This window comes from Macaca mulatta, chromosome 9, assembly GCF_049350105.2.
Source record: "Macaca mulatta isolate MMU2019108-1 chromosome 9, T2T-MMU8v2.0, whole genome shotgun sequence".
Classification (NCBI taxonomy): domain Eukaryota; kingdom Metazoa; phylum Chordata; class Mammalia; order Primates; family Cercopithecidae; genus Macaca; species Macaca mulatta.
Genome location: NC_133414.1, coordinates 128,300,188 through 128,318,951, shown reverse-complemented (window position 1 = coordinate 128,318,951; position 18,764 = coordinate 128,300,188). Strand labels below are relative to the sequence as shown.

At 43.5% G+C, this 18,764-nt stretch overlaps 1 protein-coding gene across 8 annotated transcripts in view; it reads left to right on the top strand.

Moving 5' to 3' along the window:
- Positions 1 to 18,764, top strand: part of GFRA1 (GDNF family receptor alpha 1) — a 220,242-nt gene that overhangs the window by 63,256 nt on the left and 138,222 nt on the right. The gene's annotated exons all lie outside the window — the stretch shown is intronic.

Here is an 18,764-nt window from a genome sequence, read left to right as displayed (position 1 = left end):
CCTCACCAATTGGGTCTGTGACTGAGATAGTGTCACCCAGGTGAGGGTGTGCAGTGTCGTCTGTTTTACTGGGCAAGGTCATGTGCTCTGAGGAGCTGGAGGTGAAATCCTAACCCCACACTGGCCCATGTTTTAATCCCCACTTAGGATGCAGAGCCATTGTGCTCTGGGGTGCGGCAGGAGACTCATGGATCATGGCCTCCTCGAACCTTCTGGATATACGTCAAGGGGGAATTGCCTTTTTAATCACAGCTTGACACTACTGGGTAAAAGTAGCAGGGTATCACTGTTTGTAGTCAAGCTGGGAAATATGTTGGTAGCACACATCTGCTGTGTCTTTCTGGAATCTGAGGCTGGCTTCGAATAAAAGAGACTGGTTTAAAAATATACCCAGGCATTCCATAAATAGCTTCCAAATAATCTTACAGGCTTGGTATTTTCACAACTGTTATTTCACCCCAAACATGCAGCGTGTGTTATGGAGAATATCTGCTTTCTCTGATAGACGTGCAGTTGTGGATAACAATGAGGGTGCTGTTGTATTGTCTTTTTAAGAGTCTGGAGTCATAGACTTACTTTGATAAATAATTCATAAATCCCAACAAGCTGTAAGTAATAAGTTCCATTTGGCTAGAGACTAGAGATGAGCAGAATTGAAAAGGTGTCGTGACTGTGCGTGTAATGAAAGTGCTGCTGTCAGGGCCCGTGGCTGTAGTGAGTTTTCTTCCTTGACAAACTGGGGGGTCAGTGGGGCGCTCTGGGCAGATCATTTTTTTCCTGTGAACTAGAATGTAAGCAACCCCACGCCGGATTGCATTTTTCCTCTTGAAACACGGAACATTTGAGTTTGGAAAGGCTTTCTAGAACATGTGTGTTGAGGCTCCTGGAGAATGGGGAGAGGACAGGCCGGTGTCAGATCTGGCTTTTCTATACACAATGGTGAGCGTTCATGGTGGTTGTAATTGGCAGAAAAAAAAAAATGGCTTACCAGACTGCCTCTGTCAAGTTTGCCTTCTTTATTAATCAGTCATGCCATTCGATTGATGGGATTTGCCTGCCAGTAACAGTGATATGCAGAGCAAAAGTTATAATCATCTACAAATCACCGGCTATGGAGACTTCATAACAACTGCCAGAGATGGAAGCTGCTAGCTACCCATCGCTCTGTGTGTCGGTGGGCAGCAGCTCCCTTATAAGGTATTACTCGGATTTCAAAGGGAAGGAACTGAACTTGCTTTTGTGAATTATTTACACGGCTGGGGCCGTATTGGACCATTTCATATGGAGACATTCTCTAAAATAATGGCAAAGAGCTCGCCTGCTGGTACCCCCTCCTTACCTTTGTTTCTGGCCATCCTGTTGATGAAAATATTGCTCCGTAAAATGTTCAGCCGGTGACAGTCACATCAGCTCTGTGTCTTACAGGTGGAGTCTAAAACCGTGATCTCCACAAGGTCTTCTGTGGTTGAAACTCAGGGCCAGAATTGTACCATTAAGTTGAAATATGGGGATGATGAATTGTGCTAGAAATCCACAAGCAGAAAACGACTTAGCTTCAAATGAACAGATGCCACTGCGTTGTCTGAGGCCCATGCACACAATAGCAACATTGAGTGGCCCTGCCTTCCTGGACACGCCATGGGCATCCAGGCCCTGCTTGCTTTGACGTGGCCAAGGAGTCACGGGCAGTTGGGGGAAACACTGCTTGATAAATGTGTGCTTCTGGCGGTGAGGGAGGGAGGACTCTGCCCAGTGGAGTCCCTGCTTATTTGGGCTGCTGTGCACTGTGGCAGGCAGAAGAGGGAAGCAGGCTTGCAGCTGACAACATCAGACGTTCTCAGAGGAAACAGAAGTTATTTCCTCTGGATTGCATTATCTTATATTTCACTACAGATCAATCTTGTTATAGTAGGTGACAGCACAGCAGTTACTGCTGGGTTTTGCTCTGCTGTATCTGTGGCATGTGCACATGAGAGTGTGCTTCTACCCTGCTCTCATGCCATTTTATAGCTTTTTCTATTCTTTCATCTGTAAATGCCACTTGCTGTGACGTTGAGACCACAGAGTCTGAGGATGGTCAAGGACCAGCAGGCCTGCAGCTGGGCCTTTCTACATACGAGTTCCGGGGCCACGGGGCCATGTTTTCAAGGAGCCTTAATTGACCTACATTCCCTGTTGTCCACAGAGACCTTAGGTGGCTCTCAGGAATTCCAAAGTGCCATAGAATTGCTCTTCACAACTTCAAATGCAATTGAAAATTCTGTATGTGCATGCGTGTCTAGAGTCTTGAGTTTTAGAGCACTTTAATGCCAATCGTTTACTAATGATGAAGTCAGGACCACACAGACACACATGCACGCCTCATTTGAAGTTACTGAAGCACCTTTTGAATGCTCATCCGTTGCCTCAACCTTGATTCTGAAATCGAACAGAAACTGAGCAAGCCGCTTGGAAATCACAGCAGTACCACTCAGCAGAGCATTTTAAAGCGTAAGTGGGCGTAGTATAAAGATTTCACCATTTAGTTAATCCTCCCTGCACTGGCAGCTGAAGTCCCTTAAAGACTCTCAGCCCAGGGAGGCATAACCTTTCCTCCTCCCCTGTTCTCGTCTGGAGCCAGGATCTTGTTAATGGAGAGATTTTTCTTCCGGCTCCAGTAATTTGCGATACCCCTCAAACACAGGGCATGACGTGTTTATTCTGCAGCTGGTACATATGTGCAGGGCACTTTCTAGACCTTGAGAATAAGTGAATAAGACAGCACAGGGTCCTGTTTTCAGAAAACTTATAGTCTAGCTTGAGGGGCATTCTGTAGCCAAGTTTACAAATAAACGTGATAAATTCAAACAGGGATGAATGAAGAAAATATCTCAGGGTGATGTGCTAGTGGCTACCAGGGCCACTGCAGGAGGAGTGGCCAGAGAATGACAAGTAGGGCCAGTTATTGAAGTATCTTGGCGAAGGACAGAAGGATTTACGAGGTAGGAACACCTGATGTTCCAAGCTCAGAAGAAAGCCTGGGGTGTGTCTGGAGCTCGCGAGTGAAGGAGAAAGTTGTGTGAAATGAACAAGGAGAACAGGGCAGGCATCTGGGGGGCTGAGAGAAAGGGAGTCGGAGATGAGTTTTAAGCAGGAGAATGGCATGATCTTATTCACATTTAAAAATGACCACTCTGGTTGCTGTGAAAATGCAAAAAAACAGTACATGAGAAGCACAAATCAGGACCAGGGCTGAGTGCTGAGTGGGAGGCTCTGACTGCCTTGCTTCGTGAGTCTCTGCGCTCTCAGGCGGTGGGAACGGGTAGACCCATTCCCAGCCAGCTCACCTCTGCTGAGTGCCCACTTTCTGCTCGTTTTGCCTCAAAAGGGTCTTGTGCCCATGACTTACATCTGCTCTCCTTAAAGCTGGCAAATATGCTCATCAAGACATCATTAAAATATTCCTATATGTATCTTCAGATTTTAAATAGCCACTTTTCTACAATACATACATACATGTGTGTATCATATGTATTATATGCATATGAGGTAAAAAAATATATATATATATCATATATTTTTTAGCCTCAGCTGAGTATAATGCAGAGGAAAGACACCAATTCCAAGGTCTCCAGGACCATTGGCAACAAAGAAACGGGTTTTTTTGGGGGGGCTGTAGCACCACATGCCCATTTGCCATGGGCAGCTACTCCCCAGCCCTGCAGAGTGAGGCCAGGCAGGAATTTGGACCCATGATGGCCACATAGCCAGGATTTTCAAGAGAAGCCAGGAATCTGGAATGGTGTGCCAAACCTTACAATGTTTAAGCTTTTAATTAAAGGTTAAACAAACAAACTGAACTCATCTATGGCCAGAATGGCTTCTGATCTCAGATTGGTGGCTGGTGATTAGGAAACCTCAGTTTTTCTCCAGCAGGGTTGCTGCCTTTGCAGGGGGAGTTTGGGCCAGGTGCTTTGGCCTCTGGCCTCAGTTTTCTCATTTGTAAAAGGAGAGACTTGGAGAGATCCTGTTTGTCTTTCTGTAGATGCTCTATCTTGAGACGTTTTAAGTGGACTTGAATTAATAGAGTACAGAAATATCCCTTGTGCAGGTTTTGGCTATACACTAGATAACCTGGGTGAAAGCAGAGGCTTCCCTCATGGTGGTGAATTAAGGTTAAAAGAATGTGGTTTCAGAAGTATAACTTGTTCACATGGCCATTTTGAAATATCAGCTCTTTCTCACATGGATACATACTGGAATCCACAATGGACGGCCTTGCTTTTATTAATTTAAAGAGAACAATAAATCATAGTTTGCTTTCTGGCAGCCGAGCGCCAAGCCTGTTAATTGTTGGGGTGGGCTTGTGGTGATGGGCCCACTGCCATTTATCAGCAGCTTGACTTGAGCTCTTTTGCATATTTCAAACTTACGGGTCAAACTGCTGGGCCTTTGTCTTAGGTTTACTCGCCACTTCTGAAAACCCATCTATTATAAAGGTACAACCCCTCAGCCATGAATCATGCTCCCCCTGATAATGTTTTACATTATGAAAGATTGTTTTCTTTATGAGTGCGGGATTTGAGTGAATAAATGAAATCTGTTGTTATCACTTCCAGGTAAACATTCCAAGTTGTTATGTGATGGCAAACTAGGAAATGAGAAAAATGCATGAGCACTTTTATGGTGGAAAGTGGTTGGTTCCCCAGTCACACTCCTCTGTGCAAATGTTTCAGTAGAATCAGTAGAATATTCGAAGTCATGTAGGAAATGCATCCATCTTTCCGGCACAAACGGAACGACATTACCATTTATTTTTGCATAGATTCACTTTGTGTGTGTGTGTGTGTGATGTGTGAGGAAAATGATAACCGGATTTAAACAATAACATTCTCTGAGATGTTGTATCACATTCCATGGGGGCTGTGTGAGGCTGCCTCTTCCCTGCCAGGTGACCTCGGGGTGGAGCTTTCCTTGTCGCAGATTCGTTGTGTGCCCACTGCCATCCAAGGGCATAAGTTTGGGGTGAGGTTTTAGAGGGTCTCCTACCACTAACTTGTCTTCCAAAATTCCTAATCAGAAAAGAAGAGAACTTCTAGATTTTTTAGTTGAGGTGGTGTCTATAAAAGAAAAGCAGTTTGTCCTTTTAAAAAAATATACACACACACACACGCACGCATACATATATACGTGTATATATATTTTTTTCCGGAGATGAAGTCTAGTTCTGTCGCCAGGCTGGAGTGCAGTGGTGTGATCTTGGCTCACTGCAACCTCTGCCTCCCAGGTTCAAGCGATTCTTCTGCCTCAGCCTCCCAAGTAGCTGGGATTACAGGCACGCGCCGCTATGCATTTCTCAGATCATATCCCTATCATTAGGTGACACATGATTATAGTTTTAACTGATAATCCAATTTCACAGAGGAGAAAACAAAGGCACAGTATAGAATTGACCTAATGATGGTTAGAGAACTAGTTTTTGTATTTTTACTAGAGATGGGGTTTCACCTTGTTGGCGAGATGATCTTGATCTCCTGACTTTGTGATCCACCCACCTTGGCCTCCTAAAGTGATGGGATTACAGGTGTGAGTCACCATGCCCAGCCCCTTTTAAAATTTTTATTGGGATAATAATAATGCTAGTATTTGTGTGCCCCTGTATTCCAGACATTGAGCTAAGTATTTTGCACATGTTTCCTCACTGAATCTACCCCCAAACTTTGTAAGGTACGGTCATATGCTGCATAACAATAGTTCAGTCAATGACAGCCTAAATGATGGTGGTCCCATAAGATTATAATATTGGATTTTTGCTATGCCTTTTCTATGTTTATGTATACTTAGATTCTTACCATTGTGTTACAATTGCCTGCAATATTCAGTGCAGTAACATGCTGTACAGGTATGTAGTCTAGGAGCAATACACTATACCATATAGCCTCGGTGTGGAATAGGCAACACGTCCTAGGTTTGTATAGGTATACTCTGACATTTGCACAAATGAGGTCATTGCCTGATGAGGCATTTCTCAGATCATATCCCTATCATTAGGTGACACATGATTATAGTTTTAACTGATAATCCAATTTCACAGAGGAGAAAACAAAGGCACAGTATAGAATTGACCTAATGATGGTTAGAGAACTAGTGAGTGGTAGAGCCAGGAGTAATATTTTTTTTCTTTTCTTTTTTTTTTTTTTTTGAGATGGAGTCTCGCTGTGTCACCCAGGCTAGGGTGCAGTGGTGCCATCTTGGCTCACTGCAAGCTCCACCTCCCAGGTTCATGCCATTCTCCTGCCTCAGCCCCCCAAGTAGCTGGGACTACGGGCACCCGCCACCATGCCTGGCTAATTATTTTAGTAGAGACGGGGTTTCACCGTGTTAGCCAGGATGGTCTCAATCTCCTGACCTCATGATCTGCCCGCGTTGGCCTCCCAAAGTGCTGGGATTACAGGCGTGAGCGACTGCGCCCAGCCAGGATTATATTTTAATTGTTAGAATTTATTTCATAGAAAAGCTTGAAAGATATAAAAAATTATGAAGATAGTATGGTGTGTTTTCATATACCCGGTACTCAGTTTCCCCTCTCATTAGCATCTTACGTTTGTCTGGTGTATTTGTTAAAATACGGATACTTTATTACTAAGGTCCGTAGTTTATTCGGCTACTCTGAGTTTTTTATTCTGATATCCTTTTTTCTATTCTGAAATCCCATCCAGGATCCCACCATCACATTTAGTTATCATGTCTCCTTAGGTTCCTCTTGGCTGTGACAGTGTCTTAGTCCCTTCCTGCTGCTATAACAAAATCCCTGGTAGACTGGATAATTTATAAACAACAGAAATGTATTACTCACAGCTCTGGAGGCTGGGAAGTTCAAGATTAAGGTGCCAGCAGATGTGGTGTCTGGTGAGGGCTTGTTCTCCGCTTCATGGATGGCACCTTCTAGCTGTGTCCTCACATGGCAAAAGGGCAAAATGGTGGCCCCAAACCTCTTTTAAAGGGCACTAACCCCATTTGTGAGGGCAGAGCCCTTATACCTCATCACCTCCTAAAAACCCCTCCTATTAATACTATCACACTAGGGATTAACTTTCAACATGTGAAAGGGGTAGGAGGAGTCTCACATTCAGACCGCAGTAGACAGTTTCTTAGACATTCCTTGATTTTGAATGACCTTGAGAGTTTTAAGGAGTACTGGTCAGGTATATTGTAGATGCCCTCTCTTGGAATTTGCCCAATATTTTTTTTTTTTTTTTTTTTAAGAGACAACGTCTCACTCTGTTGTCCAGGCTGGAGTGCAGTGGTGCAACCATAGCTCACTGCAACCTTCAACTCCTGGGCTCAAGTGATCCTCCTGCCTCAGCCTCCTGAGTAGCTGGGACTACAGGCATGCACCACCATGCCTGGCTAAATTTTAAACACTTTTTTTGTAGAGACAGAGGTCTCGCTGTCACTCAGGCTGGAGTACAGTGCGTGATCCTAGCTCACTGCAAACTTCAACTACTGGTGTCAAGAGATCCTCCCACTTCAGCCTCCCAAAGTGTTAGGATTACAAGCATGGGCCACCGCACCTGGCCTGATGTTTTTCTTATTGGTTAGACTGGGTTATGGGTCTTTGTAAGGAATATCACAAAGGCAAAGTGCCATTTTCGTCACATCCTATCAAGGGCACATACTATCAGTGTGATTTATAGCAGCTGATGTTGATCTTGATCACTTGGCTGAAATAGTGTGTGTCAGGTTTCTCCACTGGTGTGGTTACGTTCCTCCTCCTTTCCATACTATATGCTTTGGAAGGAAATATAGGCACAGCCTACCTTTAAGGAGTGGGGAGTTATGTTCCACCTCATTGAGGGTCGTGTATCTACATAAATTATTCTTCTGCACTGGAGACTTGCCTCTTATCCCTCATGTATTAATTTATTCAATAACTTACATCAATATGAACTCATAGATATTTACGTTATGCTTTGAGTTCTAATCTATTACTATTTTATTTTGTTGCTCAAATTGTTCCTGCTTTGGCCACTTGGAGCTCTTTCAGCTGGCTTCTATGCCCCTTTGACATATTCCTTAACAAAAGTAACTTTTTGAATACTTCTGTAATACTTATGGCACTGGAAGATGCCCCAGGCTCATCATTTATATTTCCCACCGCAATCCCACAATCAATAGGATTGTACAATCATTTCTCCAAGGAGTTATGGTTTTGATCATTGAAGAATCATACAAGAAACCAAGATCTGGGTGTTAGGTATGCTTATTGCTACTGGGGTGTCCTTTCTTTTAGGCCCTCCTAGCTGACAGAGCAAAGAAGTAGATGCATGTACACTGACCTGTGTAAATACACATATCTGTAAATATATATATATAACCAGGTATATAAATATTAAATTAAGCATGAGTTCCTCGTGATGTGTTCAACTCTAACCCATTACCACATGGATCATTCTAGCCTCCTCTAATTTGGTTATTTGTAAATTCCCACTCCCATGGTAAGTCATCTGGACCAGGATTTTGACTTCAGATCAGTCTGCCTGGGTTCAATCTGCTTTCTTGACACCTAGAGAAGGGCTTTCATCTACCCACAGTGGGACAGAATCACAGATCCTTGACCCTTTCCAAGGCCAGACATGACTGCTCAGATGTAGAAGTACAAGTTTATTGCATGCCCTTCTGCTTCTATGCCAGACCCAGGCTTATTCTCAGGACTTCTCAGCCAATTCTAGCTTTGCTAGCTTCTCAGTGGGTTTGCCTTATCTAGAGCGGAGGCCAATTGCATAGTGTCTTGTTTCTGTGCAAAGGCATTTGTACTTTTCCCGTAGCCTAGGCAAGCCAGGGACAAAATAACAGAACTGTTTATAATACTCCAGCTGTTGAGTGCTTAAACCCTCTGTACCTTCCCTAATTGAGTGCTTAAACCGTCTGTACCTTTTTCTCAATTGAGATTGTTGCTCACTGGGAACCAGGATAGAGCCATCTTTTAAGTCTCTGAGTTTGTCCTGGGGCTAGATTATGAGGCTTCTGGGAATCTCCTGCTTGGGCAGGAGGGTGGTTGTGTGCATGATTGGTTGAGCATGTTTGTCTGTTTGGACTGGCACCCATGTGTCAACTTCCCCCAGCTGCCTCTCTCTGATGCCCCTTCCCAGATGCCTGTGCTGGTGCACAGTCCCCTCCAGCCAGAGCTGTTATTATTTGGAGACCTGCTGTGAAGGCTGCATCTATCAGCCGGCTGACACGGGTGCCTGTGGAGATATGTGGAGCCTATTTTCTGATTCTTTCTGCTGCCTCTGGTGCACCTGGTTCCCTTCAGCCCAGCAGTCAGAAAGTGGGGGCTTCTTGGACCCCTGATGTCTGGGAGCCCCACTTGCATTGTTTTTGGAGCCTGGCTTGCTGGAAGTCGCAGAGAATTACAAACAATTGTAGTTGATTCATATGAATTTTTTGTTTGTAGCTGAAGCGATCTTTTGGAATGAATTTTGGGAGTCGATAGAAATGTGTTCTTTACACTTGACAGTAGGTTTGGTAATATGCTCTGCTGATGGCTGGGTGTGGCCACTCATTGACAAGTGGCTTTCTTCTAGGGGATACTGGGCCGGACCTCCTCCAGCCCTAATACCTGCCTTCATTTCTAGCACTCCTCCCCCATCTCACCCCATTCATCTCCATAAGGCTTGGCCAGATTGATCCCTGTTCTTCAAAATGCTCACCCACACCTGCTCCTATGCCTTTGGATGGATTGATTCCCCTACCTGGAGTTCTTTTACCTCTTTTCAGCACCCAATCCTCAGAAAAGTAGCCAGGGTCTGCCATTAATGAGGCTGGCCCAGCTGGGGATATAACATGATTTGGATTTGTGTCCTCCCCTTAATCTCAAATCTCATATCAAACTGGAGGAGGGGTCTGGTGGGAGGTGATTAGATCATGAGGGTGAATTTCCCCACTGCTGCTCTCATGATAGTGAGTAAGTTCTCATGAGATGTAATGGTTTAAAAGTGTGTGGCCCGTCCCCCTCAGCTCCCTTTCTCTCCCGCTCCGCCATGGTAAGATGTACTTGCTTCCCTTTCCACCATGACTGTAAGTTTCCTAAGGCCTCCCAGCCATGTTTCCTGTTCAGCCTGTGAGTCAATGAAAGTCTTTTCTTCATAAATTACCCAGTCTCAGTTAGTTCTTTATAGCAGTGTGAGAATGGACGAATACAAGGTGCTTGTCTCTGGTGTGTGTGGGGAGAGCATACTCTCATTTCCACACGGTTCTCTAATGTCTTACTATGACCATATTCACAGCCACTGTGACATTTTCCTTTGAAATCTTTGAGAAGGTACCACCCAATGCCCCTTATAGATATACTGCTGCTTTTGCTTATTCTTCAAAACTCAGCCCAAATCCTTTCTGCTGGAAGTCAGGTTGCCTCTGACTCACCCCACCCCCCAAGTGGGAGTTCTGCCCACCCCTCTGTTAGCACTTTTCTCCCACTCTCAGAATGATCTATCTGCACATCTGGCTTCCCACACCAGATTGAGCTCCTAGAGATGATGGACCTTGTCTTTTATTTTGAATCCCTGGCACCCAGTGCAGTGCTGAGCACATAGTAGGGGCTCAATAGATGTTTGATGAACGAAAGTGGAAAAGATGGCAAAGTTTAGAGGAATCGGTGTTTTGTGTGGGCTGAGTGTATGCACATGCTTCTTGTGTGTTCATATTTGGTAGCCTAGGTTCTTTTATGAGGGTGAGGCAGAACTCTGGTAGTGTAATTGATGATCACGTTGACAGTGAATCCAAATCTTATCTTATTCTTGAATCTAAAAATCTTTCTCCATTTTGTTCCCTCACCACCATATTTTGGAGTGGGTGGCAGAGGTGAGGGGGGCGGGGACAGTGTTTGGACCTAGAATGAATCGGCAAGTATTTACTTTCCCAGGTTTGTACAAGGCGTGAGCAGGGACTCCAGGGGACTTAGCAGATACTGCCTCTGTTTTCTAAGCACCAACAGTTTCATTGGAGACCCAAGGCTGGTTGGTCTGTGGGTGCTGTCCTCTTCCAGTGCAGGAGGAAGCTTTACAGATAGGTGACCCTGAAGGAGAGGCTACTACAAGAATGGTTTGGGAGATGGTTTTGAAGGAAGCTGAATGTCTAATTGGGCAGGATAAGGGCAACCCCGGGGAGCAGGAGGTGGGAGGAGGACAGTCTGAATGGAGGTGGAGACCAAAACAAGTACAGTGTTGTGTTTATGGGATGTTGAGAGGGCAGCAAACCTGGTAGACTCTGGGTTAGGATTGGATGGAGCCAGTGATGGAGCCTTTGTGTTTACTGTGTTTAATGTGTTTACTGCAAAAAAAAAAAACCCTCTCTTTTCTTCTGCCCCCTAACACTCTCAGTATGATTTGAAGAGATTTTTGTCTACCAAGTGAGTAGTATTGGCTATTGAGTTTTCTCATTTATATTATTCATTTTTATTACTCCTTTAGTTACTCAAGGACTACCAGTCAGTGACTCAGCACTCCCAATCAGCATGAGTATTAAACTCCTGAGTTGATGAAATTCCACCTCCTTAAGAGGGAAACAAATGATATTTTAGATAGCTTGAACAATGATTTTCTTGGTTATTTAAAAACCTAGGCAGCAGAGTTTAGACTTGTTCTAGAAAGCCCAAGGAAGTCATTGCAGCTCTTTAAGCAGAGAAATAGCATGCACTGTCAGCACACCATAAAACTGTCCATATTGTATGTGGGGTGGCAGAAGATAATGGTTGTTTCTGCTGACTAACTGACTTAGTGTGTGCCAGGCATGTCAATGAGCGCTCCACATACATTAACTCACTTTCTCCCCAGAATGACCCTGGTATAAACTAAATGTTTTTGTTTTCCCCAGAGTCATATGTTAAAATCCTAACCCCAATGTGTGCATTAGAAAGTGGGGCCTTTGGGTATAATTAGGTCATAGGGTAGAGCTCTCATGAATGGCATTAGCACCCTTATAAAAAAAAGAGTAGAGAGCTTCAGCTTTCTGCTCTTTGCCATGTGAGGACATAGGAAGAAAGCTGCCATCTGCAAGCCAGGAAGAGAGTCCTCGCCAAGATCCCCACCCTGTTGGCACCAGGATCTTGGACTTCCAATCTCCAGAACTGTGAGAAATAAATATTAGTTGCTAAATAAATCTTTGTGGTTTCAGATATTTTGCTATAGCAGATCAACTGACTAAGAGAATCCTCATAAGAGTTACATACTCACTAATCTCCATTTCTATCCCCAGGTCTCAGATGCTGAAATAGATTCCCACAACTTAAGTAGAAGTTAAGAAGTCAAACTTTGCAGAAGGTCTTACAGCTAGTGAAGGACTGAATCTGAGTTCAGACCCAGGAAATTGGTCTGAATTCTTTATGACTACATTACACAGTCATCTTGGAGGGACTAGTAAGCTGAGTGGTGCTTGCCACTGGATCAAGATAGACAGTGCCATAATCGGGCCAGAGATCTCACCCAGACCCCAGAGAAATGAAAGCATGTGTCTAAGAAGACTTGTACATGAATCTTCATAACAGCTTTATTCGTAATAGCCTCAAACTGGAAATAGTCTAGGTGTCCATCAGTAGGAGAAAGGACAAACTGTGATACTCGTCAAATGGAACACTACTCAACTATAAAAAGGAACAAAGGTTGCACACAACATGATGAATTTCAGAAACATTACACTCAGTGAAGGCAGTCCTTCGCAAAAGGGGGCAACATTCTATATGGTTCCATTTATGTGAAATTCTTAAAACTAAACTATGATGAAAAAAACTCAACATTATTTGCTTCTGGGGAAAGGAAAGTAGAGATTGACTTGAAAGGCAAGAGGGAATCTTGTGGGATGATGGTAGTGTTCTCTATCTTAGTAGGGTTTTGGCTATAGAGGTGTATACATTTGTCAAAACTCAGCGAGTATACACTTAAGATTTGTGCATTTCACTGTATGTAAATTTCACTTTAAAAGGAAAAAAATGAAACAAATACCAACCCTGGTCAATGATGTGTTCACTGAGATATTTAGGGACAAGTATACTGGTATCTACCATTTACTTTGAAATGCATATGAAATAAGATGTATTTATATTTACTGCTGGATGGATAGAGAGGTGGATGGATGGATACATTTGTGGTAAAGCAAGTATAGAACAACATGAGTGGTAGAGTTTGGGGGTAGGAGTATGAGTGTTCATTGTAATATTCATTCAACTTTGCTACATATTTGAAAACTTTATAGTAAAATGTTGAGGAAAAAGAGATCCCATCCAGTTGGAGTCCTCTAGATAAAGAGAAATTATGTGGCCTCCATAGGCATAAATGCAGAGGTCTGTCAGAGGTGGACCACCCCAGAGGAGGAGGCAGGTTTGGGGTCTGGCTGCAGAGCATCAGGCGAGAAGAAGGCTTGGGGCCAAAATGCCTGAGGGATGGCTGCAGAGTAGGCTCTGGACTTAGATGCTGCAGTTACTTAGGAAGCTATAATAAAGGATCACAAAAGAGGTGGTGTAAAGCAACAGAAATCTATTCCCTCTCTGTCCTAGAAATTGGAAGTCTGAAATCAAGGTGTCAGCAGGCCATGCTCTCTCTGAAGGCTCTAGGAGAGGATCTGTCCTGCCACTTCCAGCTCCTGGGGATTCTCAGCAGTCCGTAGTATTCCCTGGCCTGTAGCTGCACCACTCCCATCTCTGCCTCTGTCATCACGTGGTCTTTGTCTCTGCATGTCTCTGAATGTCTTCTCCTTTTCTTATGAGGACACTAGTCATTTGGGATTTAGGGCTTACCCTAATCCATCGTGATCTCATTTTAACTTAATGACCTCTGCAAAGACCCTATTTCCAAATAAGATCACATTCTGAGGTTTGAGGGGACAAGAATTTGGGAAAGAACTCTTCAACCACTACAGATGGATGACCAGCCAACGTGGGTGGCCCAGAATAAAAGAGAAGCATCAAGGGAGGACTGGGGCAAGAAACAGAGTCCAGGGCTGGCAGATAGGGAGGACACCCTAAGGAAGGTAGAAAAGGAAACCAGGTTACATTTGGCAACAGAAGGAAACCAGGGCTTGGAAGAGAGGAAAACAAGGCGACTATCTTTACGGGAAAGGGCTGTGTCTCAACCTGGGCCTCTCTATCCATTTATCTCCTGCATATCTTAAAGAATTAAAATGTAAATCTCGGAAATTAAATCCATGGGTACAGTGTAAATAGAGGAGGCTTTTACAGAACAGACAAAGCTGTTCTTTTTCCTTATTAAACAGCCATGGGTGGGAAAGCACGTCTGTATGCACAGGTTTTATTTGAGATGGATTAAGGTTCGTGATGAGTGAATCTCTGAAGGATTGCAGGTGCAGTTCTCATAAGCCCGCAAAAGTTCAGCTCCTTATCTGAGGCTTATCCAAACCTGACGAAACCTTTTAGGCCAGCATGGAGGTTTGGGACCTCCAGCAGCTGAAAGTTAATATCCTGCATCAGGAAACCACCTGTATCTTGTGGGGGCGTGGGGGAGAGACGTCTATAAATTAATGCAGACTCTGATCAGAAGCCTGCTGTGGTTTGGGGCTTCCTAGGCTTGGACCACCCACTCTCTTTGGTGGATGGATTACAAGTTCAGTCCTTTTAGCCCTTGTGGAGGAGGAGTTAATGCATCCTAGTTCTTGGGATCTTTTACCACATTTAGTTCTCACATCAGCTTATAGGATCTGGCCCCGTGACCCACCGCTGCTGTCACGGCACTGGCCTTCCTGCCGTGTGACTCCCTTACCTGCTCACTCACTTCCATGGGCCTCCATCTGGTCCCTGGGACCTGTTGTCCAAGCCCATGTGTGCCTCAGCACTCTGGAACAATCCACCTGTAGCTGGTCAGTCTTCATTAGGCAGTCACCTCCTCAGAGATGCTTGCTGTGGCCATCGTGGCTAAAGTATACCCTCAACACACTGCCCCGAAACTCCACCCCATGTCCCTGTTTAATTTCTTTGCAGCACTTCTAGTGGGTTTAGTTGTGTCCCCCGCAAAATTCATGTCCACCTGGAACCTCAGAATGTGACCTCATTTGGAAATAGGGTTAGTTCAATGTCTTAGTTCATCTGGAACTGTGTGTGTGTGCGTGCATATATTATATATATAATACACATACAGATATACACACATACATATGCAGATATACGTGTGCATACACATATATAAATGATATACACATATATATATACATAAACAGTATATACACATACATTCCAAACTATGATAAAATACCATAAATTGGGTAGCTTATAAACAACTGAGCTTTATTTCTCAGTTCTAGAGGCTGGGAGGACCAAGATCAAGGTGCTGGCAGATTCCGTGTTTGGTAAGGGCTTAATTTCTGGTTCATAGGTGGTGGCACCTTCTAGCTGTGTCCTTACGTGCTGGAAGGGGTAAAGCAGATCTCTGGTGCCTTTGTGTAGCCCCAAGGGCCCTAATCTCATTCCTGAAGGCTCTGCTTCCATGACTTAATCACCTCCCAAAGCCCCCACCTCCTAATACTATTGCCTTGGTGATTAGGTTTCAACCTGTGAACTTTGGGGAGACACCAACATTCAGACCCTAGCAATGAAGGATCTTAAGAGAAAATCGAGGATTTAGGATAGGCCACAAATCCAATGACTGGTTGTTTTTTTAAGAGGAGAGGACACGGAGAGAAGGCCACATGAAAACAGAGGCAAAGACTGGAGATGTACTGCCACCAGAAGCAGGAAGAAGCAAAGAAGAGTGATTTCTTAGAACCTTCAGAGAAACCTTCAGCATGACCCTCCTGTCACCTTAATTTTGATCTTCCGAACTCCAGAACTGAAAAAAAACATAAATATATACATATTTAGATATAAATTATAATATATATATATATATACACACACACACACATTTTTTTTTGAGATCGAGTCTTGCATTGTCACCCTGACTGGAGTGCAGTGGCATGGTCTTGGCTCACTGCAACCTCAATCTCCCAGGTTCAAGTGATTCTCTTGCCTCAGCCTCCCTAGTAGCTGGGATTACAGGCACCTGACACCACATCCAGCTAATTTTTTTTAGTTTTAGTAGAGACGAGGTTTCTCTATGTTGGCCAGTCTGGTCTTGAACTCCTGACCTTGTGATCCACTTGGCTCAGCCTCCCAAAGTGCTGGGATTACAGGCATGAGCCACTGTGCCTGGCCTTTTTTTCTTTTCTTTTTTTTTTTTTTTTGAGACATCAAATTTGTAGTAATTTGTTGCAGTAGTCCTAGTAAGCAAATACAGTACTCAACACTGTCTGAAATTACTTTTCATTTTTTGGTTTACTTGTTCCTTGCTAGAATACAAGCTACAGAAGAGCAGGGCCCTGGCTGTGATATTCATCCCCATATTGCAGTGTCTAGAACAGAGCCAGGTGTTATTGAATCAGGTGTATTGAACCTTATGAGTGTTCAGTAAGTATTTGTCAAAATAATTAACCTTGTGAGATAGGATTGGTTGTCTTCATCTCTGGTTGATGAAACATACATTCAGAGAAGTTTAGTAACTCACCCCAAATCAAACGTTTGGCAGAATCAGGATTCAAACTCAGACTTTCTGTTCTTAGGTTTCACTGAGTAGGGTTTGCAAGTTTGGGCCTGAGCTGAATTGCTGGAAACCAGGCAGAAAAATCTGAGTGCCCAAATGCTGGTCTCTCTTACCTTTCCCTGACATAGCAATCAGTTTGCCCTCTACAACAGGAGTTGGAGATCCCCAGGCCATGGACTGGTACTGGTCTGTGGCCAGTTAGAAACCAGGTTGCACAGTAGGAGGTGAGTGACTGGCAAAGGAGCATTACCACCAGAGCTTCACCTCCTGTCAAATCAGCACTGGCATTAGATTCTTATAGGAGCTTGAACCCTGTTGTGAACTGCACATGTGAGGGATCTAGGTTGCATGCTCCTTATGAGAATTGTCTGATTATCTGAGGTGGAACAGTTTCATCCTTAAGCAATACCCTTGCCCCCTCCATGGGAAAGTTGTCTTCCATGAAACCTATCTCTGGTGCCAAAAAGGTTGGTGACCACTGCTCTCAAGAATGTTAAGCAAATATTAAAAGGCCGTGAGTTTGAAGGACACAGAATTAGCAGTCTGGCATGCTGTGTGTCTCAGTCTGGCTGTGAAAGTATAACAAAAGAGATAGTATTAAGTTAGCAGGGCAATTTAAAACAAAAGGAGTTCTTTGTGAAGGTATTAAAGAAAGCTCAGTGGGGGAAGTTTTTCCTATGCTTGGCCATGAAGGAAAAGGAAACAGTACTTTAGTGCAGGGGCTGGCAAACTAGGGCCTAAATGCTGACCACCTATTTTTTAAATAAAGTTTTATCGAAACACAGCCACACCCATTCATTTACATATTGTTTCTGGCTACTTTTGCACTACTGTGGCAGAGTTGAATGATTTCCACAAAGACTGTCTGGCCTGCGAGATGAATGCTGAAAACATTTATTACCTGGCTCTTTACAGAAAATGCCAGGGAAACATCTCTTGTTCCTTGTCTGACTTCTTTCCTGTGTCTTCATAGCAGGTTTTTAATCAGAAGTCATAAAGAGTGGACATTTCAGAAATGGTTCTTAGTCTGTGTAGGGAATTAAGATGAAGATATTGATGATGAGATGAGCTGACCAATGGCTCAAAGGTGCTCCTAAATGCTGATGTATCTTCTTAATTCAGGCATGTCACAAACACTTATTGATGCCCTGCTATGTGTGAATCAGTAGGCCAAGGGTTGAATCACCAAAAAAAGTTAAAGTTGCTCAGTGTGTTTGTTTCTTTTGTAATTATTGAACATCGGTAATCCGTATATGTAGGGTAATTCTATATCAACCAGAATACTTAATCATTCAGAAACCCAGCTCTTGATCTAGCTAAATATTGTATACTTAGTTGCATATTGACAAAATCTATACCAGAAATTTTAATTAACCTTTCAAATTCCCTTTCGATTTCTTCAGGATAAATTAGAAAACATAGAGTGTCTACTGGGTTCATCTGCAGACAGGGGTAGTTTATATTTGACCCAGCAAGGTGAGGGTGGGGGTCAGGAATGATTCATTGGAAATGGCTTTGTTTGCTTGACTATCTGGTGGGGAAGAATTCATGGGTTATTTTTAGATATTCTGTTCTTATTTATATCAGTCCACTTTGGCAACATTGATTTACCGAAGAGACTCAATTTGTAAATAGTAAAACAAACTCACGGGATATGTAGAAACTACTTTCTGCATATTCAGCAGGTCAAGAGACTGCAAATTATTAGTAACTCACCAGCTATCCTGAGGCTCCTCATTTAAGGTTTTATCCTGAGACACCTTTTTATAGAAGGTTGAGTCTCCTTGGCTCAGGTCCAGTGCAGGCACAGGTAATTTGGGGAGGCAGAGTGGTCTGTAAGCAGGTCTAAATGCAAGAGTACCCCCTTCATGGTTGGGTTAGAGAGGGTCTGCATCCCTCTGTCTGTCTTCTCAGGTAACAGGACACAGAATTTTCCCAACAAAAGCAGGATTTGTGTCTCTTAGGATACTGGTTCTTCTCTGCTGGCTACATCAGAAAATACAACACAGATGTGATTGATGGTAAGGGATTAGTGATATTTCCGTGAACTTGGGACTTGATGAAACCCTTTATCTTTTATTCCCAAAGTGTGGTTTTGTTCATCTCACCTCCCCAAAGTGTGTTTGGTTTTATTTCCCTTTGAATGGTAAAGGATATGTTAATAGATTTTTAAGAATCAACTCAAAAAACCCCAAAGTCTTAAAA